Source organism: Rhinatrema bivittatum, chromosome 9 (assembly GCF_901001135.1).
Source record: "Rhinatrema bivittatum chromosome 9, aRhiBiv1.1, whole genome shotgun sequence".
Taxonomy (NCBI): Eukaryota; Metazoa; Chordata; class Amphibia; order Gymnophiona; family Rhinatrematidae; genus Rhinatrema; species Rhinatrema bivittatum.
Window position 1 is genome coordinate 163,468,358 of NC_042623.1, and position 15,037 is coordinate 163,483,394.

Genomic DNA, 15,037 nt, shown 5'->3' on the forward strand with positions numbered 1-15,037 from the left:
TTAGGACCATCTGGAGGGGTTTGGTGGAGCAGGCGGGAAGTCCCAGCAGAAGTGAATTGCAATAGTCTAGTTTCGGGAGAATGATGGCTTGGAGTACTGTGCGGAAATCTCTGTAGCGTAGAAGTGGCTTTAGTTTCTTTAAAACTTGTAATTTAAAGAAGCATTCTTTAGTGGTGTTGTTAACGAATTTATTGAGGCTGAATCTGTTGTCTAGTATTACACCCAGATCTCTGACTTGCGGTGAGGTGGTGTATCCTGAGGTGTCTGGAGAGTTGCTGGAGGTAGGCAGGGTAGATTTTTACGGTGCTATTATAAGGATTTCCGTTTTGTTGGTATTTAGAACCAGGTTGAGGCTGGTTAGAAGCTCGTTGATGGTTGCGAGGCATTTATTCCAGTAGGCCATGGTCTTGTGTAAGGTGTCCGTTATGGGGATGATAATTTGTATGTCATCTGCGTATAGGAAATGGGTAAGCTTGAGGTTAGTGAGGAGGTGACAGAGTGGGAGAAGATATATGTTGAAGAGGGTGGGGGAGAGTGAGGATCCTTGTGGTACCCCCATTTTAGCTTGGATGGGCTGAGATTCCTTGTTGTTTATTTTGACTCTGTATGTTCTGTTCTCTAGGAAGGATTTAAACCAGTTAATAATGACAGCTAATATGATATTTCCTGGTAGTGATACCTTTATGAGAGAACTTTAATATCTTAACCCACTTGGACATTTATGCTTAACTCTGGAAGTCATTTAATATTTGGAGCAATTTTCATAATTACCTATATGAGTGCAAAGTCTGCAAGTACTTTACCTGCGAGCTTGTACCAGTTTTGAAAGAGAAAGTACAAGCATGCTTTCCCTTTGAAAACTGCCTAAGAAAAAAGTACCCGCAGAGATTTGTCTCTACTTTTCCCACTGGCACGTTTCCACGGAAATAACATGCACAGTTTGGAAAATGCAAAACTCCCAACCTAGCTCTGCCTATTGGTAAAAGTATGCATGGTGTATGTGGTTTTCATCCCCCATGTGTACTTTTAACTGGGGAAAGGATGGGCAATTTCCAGACAACTCATTTACCCAAGTAGACGACTTTTGAAAATTGCCTTGATTATTAAACCTTCCATTGGCAATTTCAAATGTAATCCCAGGGTGGGATGGATCCTTTAAGAAGCACCCTGGGACACATAAAAAGAGAAATGGACACTATCTGCCTTCAGTTCTCCTCAGTTTCTCCACGGATAGCTATTACATCGGAATCCCAGGGCTTCCTGTGGGGGTAAACATAGTTTCAAGGCCCTTTTGTATTTACAGTGCATTCAGAAAGTATTCAGAACCCCTTCACTTTTTCCACATTTTGTCACGTTACAGCGTTTATGCATTGTTTCCCTCCTCTGTCTACACAAAATACCCCATAATAGCAAAGTGAAATCAGGTTTGTAGAAATTAGTGCAAATGAATTAAAAAAAATACCCTGAAATATCACATTTTACATAAGCATTCAGACACTTTGCTATGCCACTCAAAGTTGAGCTCAGGTGCATCCTATTTCCATTGATCATCCTTGAGATGTTTCTCCAACTTGATTGGAGTCCACTTGTGGTAAATTCAATTGATTGGACATGATATGGAAAGGCACACACCAGTCTATATAAGATCCCACAGTTGACAGTGGATGTCAAAGCAAAATCAAAGGCATGAAGTCGAAGGAATTGGCTGTAGACCTCTGATACAGGATTGTGTTCAGGCACAGACCTAGGGAAGGATACAAAACAATTGCTGCAGCATTGAAGGTCCTGAAGAACACAGTAGCCTCCATCACAAATGGAAGAAGTTCAGAACCACCAGGACTCTTCCTAGAACTGGCCACCCACCCAAATTGGGCAATCAGGGAGAAAGGCCTTGGTAAGGGAAAAAGACCAAGAACCCTATGGTCACTCTGACAGAGCTCCAGAGTTCTGATCTGGAGATGGGAGAACCTTCCAGAAGGCAACCATCTCTGCAGCACTTCACCAATCAGGCTTTTATGGTAGAGTGGCCAGACTGAAGCCATTCCTTAGTAAAACGTACATGACAGCCCACTTGGAGTTTGCCAAAAGGCCCTTAAAGGACTCTCAGAGCATGAGAAACAAGATTCTTTGGTCTGATAAAACCAAGCTTGAACTCTTTGGCCTGAATGCCAAGTATCATGTCTGGAGGAAATCAGGCACTGCTTATCACCTAGCAAATACCATCCCTATGGTGAAGCATGGTGGTGGCATCATTATGATGTTTTTCAGCTGCAGGAACTGGAAGACTAATCAGGATAGAGGGAAAGATGAATGGAGCAGAGAGATTCTTGATGAAAACCTGCTCCAGATTACTCTGGACCTCAGACTGGGGCAAGGATTCACTCTCCAGCACAACAACGATCCTAAGCACACAACCAAGACAATGCAGGAATGGCTTCGGCTGAAGTCTGTGAATGCCCTTGAGTGGCTCAGCCAGAGCCCGGTCTTGAACCCAATCAAATACCTCTGGAGAGACCTGAAAATAGCTGTGCATCGATGATCCCCATTCAACCTGACAGAACTTGAGAGGATCTGCAGAGAAGAATGGGAGAAAATCCCCAAATCCAGGTGTGCCAAGACTGTAGCATCATGGCCAAGAAGACTTCAGGCTGTAATCACTGCAAAATGTGCTCAAGAAAGTACTGAGTAAAGGGTCTGAATACATATGTAAATGTGATATTTCACGGGGGGGGGGGGTAATTAATTTGCTCAAATTTCTACAGACTTGATTTCACTGTCGTTATGGGATATTATGTAGAATAAGGAGGGTTAAAATGCATATTATCAATTTTAGAATAAGACTGTATAAGTTACAAAATGTGGAAAAAGTGAAGGGGGTCTGAATACTTTCTTAATTCATTGTAACAGAGTATTGGTCCTTTTTTCCTCCTATGTAAACAGCACTGATAATCACAGTACCTTGCATCCAAAAATCACACTGAGAAGCAATGTGGTTTCCAAGTTCTTTACTGATAGTTGATTTGATGACTGACGAATATTTACAGCACTAAATTCAGATTTTTAATAAAGTCAATGGACAAATAAGACAGAAGAAAGATTAATAAATTTGTAATCTCACTCTTCCAGTAAAGTCTTTTGGTTTACTGGAAGCCAATTCCTTAGAAATCCATATCCCTTTTATCTAATTTCTCAGCTTTTGAAGAAGGTTTATTCCTCCTTCCATTTTCCAGTTTTATCCCAGCTTCTCCCTACTGTGGCGCAGTTAGAATAAAGTCACAATAATTTATCAGATCATAAAGTTCTCATATCTTTCCTGAATTCTTCTTAAATACTTTCTCTCTCCTTATGAAGTACTAGAAGGCCACTCTCCTCTCAAATGTATTGCACCTGAGTCAGCAGTAACACAATCCTTGAATACCCTCAGCTCTATCCGTCTAGTTAGGGACAGGATGACACTTGTTAGATGAAAAAACCTTCACTCCTCAGGCTCTTCCTAGGTGAAAGAGGCCTCTTCCCAATAGAATGGAAACTAATTCCCTTATACGAAGGGCAATCACTCCAAGTGGAACAAAAACAGTCTTTTACCAAAATGGAGAAAAAGAAACTTAAGACAGGAAGGGTGGAAAAGACTTTCTTGTCTCCAAAATAAGGAGATAGTTGCTGGCAGAAAAATCCAATTGAAGCTTCGTTGCATCAGGTCACAGACAGGTCTAAACCCTGGAGGAGTTATAGCTCACAGTCTGAGCCTTCCCTTCCCTTGATTTAACCATACACAGGGACACTCCAATCCGCTGCGGACAGTTCACACAAGAATGGATTAAAAGAGTAAAAAGTAATTACAGGTATGTCAGGTTGACAAACTGGCCCATAACAGGGAAAACAAACAGTCCTTCTGGGTTAAGAACAAATTAAACAGGAGACAAAAGGCTCCTGTCCTTTGAAAGGCTAACTGAAAATCCACACTCCTAAGATGGTGCTGGGTAGTGATAAACAGCTAGGAGCCCCCACATGGGGGAGTAAAACCCAAACCTCTGCTTTTTACTACATGGCTCTAAACCTCATCAGCTAGTTATTATATTTTCTTTTGGTAAGGAAACCAGAGGTAGAACTATATACATTTCAATTTAAAAACTGGTTTACAATGGCTGTGATGAGCATTCCATTTACTTCCTGGCCTATACAGTTAAATATTGGGAAAAAATAGAATATTGGATTTCAGTCAATCAATCAAAACCTGGATTTGCTATTCTAATAGGGCTACTGTTATGAGGTTGTATTGCACAGCGATATAGGTAGCATGTCAGCCAATTAATGATTTTCATTGGCGGAACATCAGCTGGGCTGCTCTGTGGAAAGCAGGGGATCTATTTTAAAATTCTTAAATATAAATTATTTTTGAATCAGGAATCTCTGGATGTATTATTATATATAAGTTCCTATGTTTTTCAGGAAGCACCACTTATTGTATAAGAGTGCTACCTCTTACAAATGTTGCTGCATTCACCTTGCAAGCCTCATCCAACGCCGAGAAAGGTAATACAGTATTGTTGAACAACAAGAAATATTTCCTGGAAGACACACAATAGTCTTTTATTGATTTTTTTTTGTTCCATTTAAATTATTTAAGACTAAATTCCTGAGTTGATGGAATGATTTTGTCAGCGTAGTATCTATGCCCTGGGTGTTCCACTCTTGACAGATCAGTTAAATATTCCAATTATAGGCTCTGAATATCCTGTTTCCATAGGAACCAATGCAGATTTTTACCATCTTCTTTCATTGTACCTCTTCAGCCTCAGCTCTGTAACACAGGCATAGAATATTTATGCCACAGTGCTTATGGCAGTAGACATTATTGTCAGGCAATTGCCTGCACTGACATTTAGATGACAGTGCAGGCCATTACCTGAAGGCTCCAGCATATCACTGACCCTCTGGAGATTAAATATGATTTGCTGAACTGAATATTCCTACTTCTAATGAACTTTGTAGCATGGGAGTTCCTATTTGCAAAACTCTCTCTGTCTGAGGGATCAGATAGTATAACATTAAGTCCTGGCAGGAAGCTCTTAATCTTGATACTAGAGTAAGTTGTAAAGCACAAGGTCTAAATATTGAGTGATTTAAAGACCTGAAAAGCGTTGCAAGTCTATATATATGGCACAATCTGAAGATTCTTAGTGCTATGATAATAAACTTTTGTTAAATTTATTTGGCTTTAAATGTTGCTGTCACCATTAGCAACTTAAGACAAAAATCGTTTTTGCAAAATAAAAGAGAGGGGTGGCCTTAGAAGAAAGCCTTTTTGGGTGGGCCTGGTGGCTCACAAGTAGGGCTGCCATGCGGAGAATACCTGGTTTAATTCCTGGATCAGCTCTTTTGCTTCCCAGATCAGATGATGGGGATCCTGTAAACACAGTGTTCTAAGTTCTTGGGAGGGTAGGGGTTAGGTGGGGAACCAATTGTCATGGTCATCGATAAAAGTGACACCTGGTGGCTGAATTTAGTAGCCCCAATACAGGTTTCCAAAGAAGCCCATGATACAGGGTTCCAGAAGGAGCCCTGTTGCATGGTACCCGGCTCTAGAACTTTTGCTGCAATGACCAGATTGTGAACCATGGGAGGAAGGGTCCATTAAAATAGGAGAAAAAAAAAATCTCAGGGTAGTTGAAAATAAAAGCTCATGTGTTAGGACCTTGGCCCTGGTTCCGACTTGAGCTGGAAAAACACAAATGCATGTACTACTGGGCCATAAAAAGAGTGCTTTTTAAAAAAAAAAAAGTTGCACTGCTTAAAAATTGTTTACATTTCCAAAATCTTCCATAGTAGATTTATTTATATCTGCCAGGGAAGCTAAGCAGATGTCGCATTATTAAGGGACAATATGAAGATACAGTAATTAAATAATGATATCCAGCAGAATTAAATAGTTAGAGGTTGATATTCAGTATGCCAGCAAGGAGTAAAATTATTCTGGGTAAAGTTATGCGTGTAACTTTTCATGGATGTTCAGCAGGATTTACCCAGACATATACAGATAAATTTACACATGTAACTCTACCCATATAAAGTTACTCACTGGCTAAATTTTAGTGCCCTGCTCAGATTGCCTCTAGCAATACCTCTCTTCTGCACGTCTTGCCTGGCTCCTGATCTCTGGATCTTCTTTATCTGCTTTTTGCTATATGAGCAGAGTGCTTTTCCTCCAGATTAAATTTTGTGCATATGATAAATTACTTGCATTACATTTATGTGGTCGGTAGGGGTATATTTTCACATCTTGGCTTTTGACCAGGTAAGTCCAAAAAGTTAACTGGACAAAGGCTTGAAATATCAACCTTCCAATGTCTTTTTAGAGAAACTGGCTCTTTGCAAAAGTCAAATGTTCTTGACCTGTCAGGATATTAACATGTGATAAATGCTTAACCTGGATGTCATTTTAGGAAAATTGGTTCTTACCTGCTAATTTTTGTTCCAGACAAGTGGGTTATGCATCCCTACCAGTATATGAGGGCAGAGAACTAAAAACATTTCAGGCACTGCTACTTAACCAAGAGTGCCACCTTGCAGTTCCTCAGTGTTGACCTGTACCTAAGCCAAGATAGAGCTATATCACAAATTAAATAACAACTTCCCTTTCTAGGGCAACCATAGGACCCCAGGTTGGAGCCCCCTTGACTGGAGACTGCACATCCAACAGGACAAGAAAACAAAATCCTTTTTGGTCCCCAAATGTTTCAACTACATACAAATTAAAGCTCTGCAGTAAAGAAAATATAAATCCAATTAAACAGTCTTTCAAAATCAAGAGGTGGGTCTCTGGACTGATCTGTGGTATTCCAGGAATGAAAATTAGCAGGTAAGAACCAATTTTCCTCTCTTGTTCATTCCCCAGATCAGTCCAGACAAGGGGGATGTAGCCAAGCTCCCCTAGACTGGGCAGGAACCTGAAAGACCCACTCGGAGAACATAAGAATATGCCATACTGGGTCAGACCAAGGGTCCATCAAGCCCAGCATCCTGTTCCAAACAGTGGCCAATCTAGGCCATAAGAACCTGGCAAGTACCCAAAAACTAAGTCTATTCCATGTTACCATTGCTAGTAATAGCAGTGGCTATTTTCTAAGTCAACTTAATTAATAACAGATAATGGACTTCTCCTCCAAGAACTTCTCCAATCCTTTTTTAAACCCAGCTATGCTAACTGCACTAACCACATCCCCTGGGAACAAATTCCAGAGTTTAATTGTGCATTGAGTAAAAAAGAACTTTCTCCAATTAGTTTTACATGTGCTACATGCTAACTTCATGGAGTGCCCCCTAGTCCTTCTATTATCCGAAATAATAAATAACCGATTCACATTTACCCGTTTAGACCTCTCATGATTTTAAACACCTCTATCATATCCTTAAACACCTCTTTCATATCCTCACTACAGCACCTGGTATTCCCAGGTGGTCACCCATCCAAGTACTAACCAGGCCCAACCCTGTTTGGCTTCTGAGATCAGACGAGATTGTGTATATTCAGGGCAGTGTGGCCTGCACATCCAACCAGTAATGCCTGGTGAAAGTGTGAAAAGAAGACCATTTGGCCATTCTACAGATCTCCTGTGGCGACACCAACTGACCCTCAGACCAAGATGTTTAGTCGAATGTGCCCACAATTCCTCCAAGACTGCTCAACCCCCAAAGAGATAGGCTGAAAAAACAGTCTCCTTTAATCAATGAACAATAGTGGCCTTAGACACCTTTGTTCCTTTCTTTGCATCCGCGAACAAAACAACAGATGAGCTAAACATCGGAAACTGTTGGTAATCTTAAGATAACACAACAGGGTCCGCCAAACATCCATAAAAATGAAGTCCCTTCATGTACTTCCCCTCCCCAGACACATTTGGAAAGGCCAGAAGTTCCACTATCTGGTTGAGGTGAAACAAAGAAACAACCTTTGGAAAAAAAGATGGTATTGTATGCAAGAACACTCCATCCTCCAAAATCCGCCTGAAGCTCTGAAATCCTTCTGGCCGAACAAATCGTTATGAGTAAAACTGTTTTCAAAGTGAGATCCTTCATAACAGTTCAAACGGTGAACTACAAAGAGCTCGCAGCACCAAGTTAAGGTTCCACAAAGGACACACACGCACACTGGGGGTTGCAAATGCTTGGCTCCATTGAGAAATTGTATGATATCCGGATGAGGTACTAACTGCTTGCCTTCCACTTTCCTTGAAGACATCTCAAGGCTGCCACCTGTACTCAAAGTCTAGTCTAGCCCTGCTGCAAAAAGGCCAAGATGTGTGAGATATCCACTCGCAACGGATCTAGGTCCTCTTGAACACACCAGGTCTCAAACACCGTCCACTCCCTGACATAAGCTAGCGATGTGGACAGTCTCTGTGCTTGAAGCAACAGAGCAATAACCAGCTCCAAGTACACTTTCACTCTTAACCCTCTCCTCTCAAAAGCCAAGCTGCAAAACAAAAGCGATCCACCCAATCCGAGAAGATAGGTCCTTGTCTGAGGAGAACTTGAAGATGAGCCAACTTGACGGGCCCATCCACGGTGAGCCGCATTAGATCTGCAAACTATGGACACTGCAGCCGCTCTGGTGCCACTTACACCACCCTGCCTGGATGCTCTATGTGCCTGAACACAAGACTTATGAGAGGCCATGGAGGAAATATGTACAGCAGAATTCCCCTTGGCCATGGGAGAACCAGAATATCGATCCCTTCAGCCCATTCCTCTCTCCTGCAACTGAAGAATCTTGTTGCCTTAGGATTGCCATGTAACCCCATAAGAACAGGTTGGGGATCACCCATCAGGATCGGATGAGGTCCAAAGCCTCTGATGATAACTCCCATTCAGCCAGATCCAACTGCTGCCTGCTGAGATAATCTGCCTGTACGTTGTCCACTCCTGCCACATGAGATGCTGCAATCCCCCATAGATTGTGCTCTGCCCAGACAAACAACTGCTGTGCCTCTAGGACCACTCCCTGACTCTTCATCCTGCTTTATTGATTGACATATGCCACCAATATTGCATTATCTGAAACCACTTTCACTATTCGTCCCTGAACCAGAGGTAGGAACCCCACCAAAGCTCTGTGAATCGCTCTCATTTCCAAACGACTGACAGACCAGGATGCTTCCCCTGGTGGCCACAGCCCTTGGACCATCCGTCCCTGACAGGCTGTTCCCCCAATTCCTGAGGTTGGCATCTGTGGTCACCACCACCCAGTCTGGAACCTCTAGATCGATCCCCATCTCCAAACTGGGTCGCGACTTGATCTGGAGGCCCCCTGCAGTGGTAAAGGCTGATGAAACTCCTCCAACAACAGATCCCAACAGGATAGAAGCGACCTCTGGAGCAGCTGCATGTGAGCAAAGTCCCATGGTACCAAGTCTAGGGTAGACACCATAGGGCCCAGCATCTGCAGGTAATCCCAGGCCCTGGGTACCAGCATTCATAGAATATGAGGGACTTGCAACTTTAGCTTCAGAATCCTCTCTACAGTAAGATACACCTTGCCCAGCTGGGTTTCAAACCTCACCCCTAAGTACTCCAATGGCTGTCCTGGCATAAGATGATGCTTTGTCAGGTTCACAACTCAGTCCAAAGACTGCAACATCCCCAGCACCTTCTGGACCAACTGATGACACTCTTCCTCCAACTTTGCCTGAAAAAGCCAGTCATCCAGATAAGGGTGAACCAGAACCCTTTCCGTTCACAATGTAGCTGCCACCATGACATTCACTTTCATGAAAGTCCATGGAGCTGTCACCAACCCAAAAGGAAGAGCCTGAAACTGGAAATGCTTTCCCAGCACTATGAAGCAAAGAAACTTCTAATGTTCTGCATGTATCGGGATGTGCAGATAGGCCTCCGTTAAATCCAACAAGGCCAGAAGCTCCCCTTGCTGAACCGCCGCTATCACTGTCCACAATGTCTCCATATGGAACCTTGGAACTTGCAGAGCCACATTGACCTGCTGAAGATCTAAGATGGACCAAAAGCTACCTTCCTTCTTGGGAACTATGAAATAAATAGAGTATCTCCCTCGACCCTTCTCCTTTAACAGAACCAGAATGATTGTGTCTAACCTTTGAAGATGAAGCAACGTATCTCATTTCACCTCTTGCTTGCTGCGGGATGTGCAAAGAGACACCATGAAGTCCTCCTTGATGGGATGAGAAAATTCTAAAGCATAGCCATCTCTTATCTCCTCCAAATCCCACTGCTCAGAGGTGATCCTGGTCCATTCCTCGTAAAAATGTGTCAGATACCCCCAACAGCTTCCACGCAGGCATGAACCACCCTGGCTTCATTGCGACAATTTAATGTCCCAGTGTCCTGACCAGAACCACCTTGGGAGGGGGTCTGCGGGAACCCCGAAAGGACTACTGCCAGCCTGAACCCTGCTTCTGCTGGGCCATGGAAGAACTCTTGTTGGGACGAAATCTTCTCATATCCCAAAAATGGGTGCGAGCAGAGAAAGTCTTCCTCCCACTCTTCTTATCCTCAGGCAGCTTGTTCCCCTTCAGTTCCCCCAAATTCTTCATCAACTGTTGCAAGTCTTCTCCAAAGAGAAGCTTTCCTTTAAATGGAAGATTACACAGCTGTGATTTTGACCACAGTAGCTGATGTGCCGACACCGCTGAGACCATACTTCTGGCTGACGTATGGACAAAATCATGCAGAGCATCCACCACATATGCCACCCCAGCTTCCAGCTGTGCTGACTGCTTGGAAGGAGTAGCAGTGGTTGCCCCTTCTCCTGAGCCTTCTGAACCCAGTGCAAACAGACCTCAAACATGTGGATAAAGGTGAACCGGTAGATGTAGTGTATTTGGATTTTCAGAAGGCATTTGACAAAGTCCCTCATGAGAGGCTTCTAAGAAAACTAAAAAGTCATGGGATAGGAGGCAATGTCCTTTCGTGGATTACAAACTGGTTAAAAGACAGGAAACAGAGAATAGGATTAAATGGTCAATTTTCTCAGTGGAAAAGGGTAAACAGTGTAGTGCCTCAGGGATCTGTACTTGGACCAGTGCTATTCAATATTTATATAAATGATCTGGAAAGGAATACAAGGGGTGAGTTTATCAAATTTGCGGATGATACAAAATTATTCAGAGTAGTTAAATCACAAGCGGATTGTGATACATTACAGGAGGACCTTGCAAGATTGGAAATTCAAATGGCAGATGAAATTTAATGTGGACAAGTGCAAGGTGTTGCACATAGGGAAAAATAACCCTTGCTGTAGTTACACAATGTAAGGTTCCATATTAGGAACTACCACCCAGGAAAGAAATCTAGGCATCATAGTGGATAATACTTTAAAATCATCAGCTCAGTGTGCTGCAGCAGTCAAAAAAGTAATCAGAATGTTAGGAATTATTAGGAGGGGAATGGTTAATAAAACGGAAAATGTCATAATGCCTCTGTATTGCTCCATGGTGAGACCGCACCTTGAATACTGTGTACAATTCTGGTCGCCGCATCTCAAAAAAGATCTAGTTGCGATGGAGAAGGTACAGAGAAGGGCAACCAAAATAATAAAGGGCATGGAACAGCTCCCCTATGAGGAAAGGCTGAAGAGGTTAGGTCTATTCAGCTTGGAGAAGAGATGGCTGAGGGGGGATATGATAGAGGTCTGTAAGATCATGAGAGGTCTTGAACGAGTAGATGTGAATCGGTTATTTATACTTTCAGATAATAGAAGGACTAGAGGGCATTCCATGAAGTTATCAAATAGCACATTTAAGACTAATCATAGAAAATTCTTTTTCACTCAACGCACAATTAAACTCTGGAATTTGTTGCCAGAGGATGTGGTTAGTGCAGTTAGTGTAGCTGGGTTCAAAAAAGGTTTGGATAAGTTCTTGGAGGAGAAGTCCATTAACGGCTATTAATCAAGTTTACTTAGGGAATAGCCACTGCTATTAATTGCATCAGTAGCATGAGATCTTCTTGGTGTTTGAGTAATTGCCAGGTTCTTGTGGCCTGGTTTGGCCTCTGTTGGAAACAGGATGCTAGGCTTGATGGACCCTTGGTCTGACCCAGGATGGCAATTTATTATGTTCTTATGTTCTTAACATCCTTTTCAACTGGATTTCCAGCCTTTGGTCCTGAACATCCTTAAGTGCAGCTGACCCTGCCACCAGAATAATCATCTTCTTGGTGACAGCTGAGACAGCAGCATCCACCATAGGGAACACCAAATGCTGTAAAGTATCGTCAGACAAAGGATACAATTTCGCCATTGCCCTGGCCACTTTCATACCTGTTTCCAGAACATCCCACTCCCGGTTCACAAGTTTCCTAATCATCTTAGGCAACAGAAAGACCTTTAGTGGACCTCGAAGGTCATCCAGGACTGGATCCACTCCATTATCTGACTCCTCCTGGATTACCTTAATTCCCAACTCCTTTAGGACTTGGTGAATTAGGAGTCTCAACTCTTCTTTGCAGATCATCCGTATGATGCATGAGTCATCACCCTCTGCAATCGGAAGCTCCTCAGGGTCAGATAAATCTCTAGCTCCGTCGTGGTCCATGCCGGATGCGTCTGCACTGGATCATGTCCGGGGTCATCTGCCAGATCATTCCCTGGCCCATCCTGCCAATTCTCTCCTGGATTGCCCTGCAAGTCATCAGAACCCTCTGACCTCTTATCTCTCGTATCATGGTCAAGACCCAAATGACGGAGAAGGTCCCATGAGCTCCGGAACGGGGACCCCTTAGACCTCCTCGTGATCCTCTGCAACTTCTGACTGAGGATCTGTTTACCCCCTGCACTTCTCCTGGCCAGATAGGCCTTGTGCACCAGTAAAACAAAATCTATGGAGAAATCCTCCACTTCACTGCTCCTATCACCTGTCATGTCCTCCTCAGACAACCCATCACCTCTCTGATCATCGCCCCAGCCTGAACTGCTGGAGAAAGTGGGGGAGGGGAATCACTGGGCTCACAAGGAGCTTCCTGCTTCTTTTCCTGTGCAGGCTTCCTGCTAGACACAGGAAACTCTTCCCCCAAAGCAGCCCTGACAGGCCCTTGTGATGGCTCTCCTGCCAGCCACCACCCCCGTGGATGGTCCCTTCCCTCCCGCGGCAGTCACTGCAGGGTGCAGCCGCAGGTGCAGCAGGATTTCATGCATTTTCCAGCAGGTGCCATCTTAAAACACGTGTGGTGCTATCTGCCTGTTGCGCCGAGAGTCTGATCGCCTGATCCCTGATCCCTGGAGCAAAATACTCACAGCCTCTTCTTCCCCAAGCAGTCTGTCTTACCAGCATCCCGGCTGACAGACGATTACAATGCCTGAGCCTCTGTATTCTTTTTTTTTTTTTTATATAAACAGCTCAGCAAAAAATTCAAGAGCAGATAGAAATAAAAGTATACTTCCCTGCCATTGTCTAGAGACATGGGAAAGAAGACCTCAGGTGGAGAGAGGGAACCAGGACCTCTGGCTTTCTGACCCCTGGATGCTGCAGGCTAAAGCTGAACAGGGATTACAACACCCCCCCCCCCCAGCTCGCTCGACCTGAGGGATGGCCCAAGAAAGTACCTAACACCTCAGGGAGTATCTCTTCTAATCTTCTTAATCCTTCTCCTTTTTTTTTTTTTTTTAATCAGGCTGCAGGTTTGCACCTCTACCATCTGCTGGAGATATAGAAATACTACAGGTGGCACCCTCGGTTAAGTAGCAGTGCCTGAAAAGTTTTTAGTTCTCTGCCTCCATCTTCCTGTAGGGATGCATAAACCCACTTGTCTGGGCTGATCCTGGGTATGAACAGGAATACACTTTATAAGATCTTTGTAAGCTATGATTCCTTGTATTGGACCAACAAAAAATATGTTTAAGTACAGGAGCACATAGTATCATTGTGATACACACTGAATTTTATAAAATCATAGAATATAAGATTTATAAATAAATGAATACTTAAAAACTAGAGAAGTCCATCTTCAGATGTGATACCTTTTATGTTTGTGAAATTCTCTACTATTTATGAAACATTAGGGGGCTGATTCATTAGCTGCACAAAGTTTGAAAGTTTACTCCAAATAAAAGTACATGTTAAAAAAAAAAATTCACCCAATTTACCAAGCTAATGTTAGTATAGTTCCATTCTGCACATTAAAAGTTGTTAAATTCCCTTGCATTAACTGGCCCCAAAATAACAGGGGTGGTTATTATGGGGGAAAATCCCTGGTAGTGACCTGTGTATATAGAATCTCTTTCCCCTCTCCCATAACACCAGCCCCAACCCTCTCACACCTCAGTTACCATCTTGAGACCCACAACCTATCAGATACATTAGGATTTAAACCATGAACCTGAACACAAAAGACAAGGGAAACAGAGCTTGAAATATATATTTGTCATACTAAAAGAGACCCTAATATCCCCTCCCCACCCAAGGACTGGTGAGTGGAGAAAGTGGAGTTTTAACAAAGAGCAGGATATAAGACCAGAAGGAGCAGAGAGTCCTTTGCAGGTGCAATGATACTTTGGGACTAGTGATGGCCTGGTTCCTAACCCCTGGATCACCTTTGCATGGTTCTTGTTTCTGAACTTCCCTGCCTGGTTTTCTGACCTTCGGATCACCATTGCCTGGTTCCTGCTTCTGCATGTCTTGCCTGGCTCCTGATCTCTGGATCTTCTTTATCTGCTTTTGGCTATATGAGCGGAGTGCTTTTCCTGAGATCGCCTATGACTCGATCAGACTCTGACACCCCCTATTCTAATAAGCATCCTGAGGCACCCTACCTCAATGTGAACACAATGATGCCGTCGGCATGCCAACATAGACCCTCTCCCCCATGCAGGCAGGAAGAGAAGTCCTTACTTCCTGCTGGTTCACCATCACTTCTAAAATTACACTGCCAAGCATACAAGGGGATCTGAGTGTGAAATGATGACATTTTAGAAGTGACAATGAGCTGGCAGGAGGTACGGATCCCTGGGGAGGCAGCTAAAGTGGGAAGGATAGCATATCCAGGTCTCAAATTAGTCACTGAATGG

At 43.4% G+C, this 15,037-nt stretch overlaps 1 protein-coding gene and 1 pseudogene across 4 annotated transcripts in view; both read right to left on the reverse strand.

Annotated features, from left to right (window-relative positions):
- The window catches only part of INPP5D (inositol polyphosphate-5-phosphatase D), a 243,623-nt gene that overhangs the window by 63,939 nt on the left and 164,647 nt on the right, over positions 1-15,037 (reverse strand). The window lies entirely within an intron of this gene.
- LOC115099666 lies at positions 7,431-7,550 on the reverse strand (annotated as a pseudogene).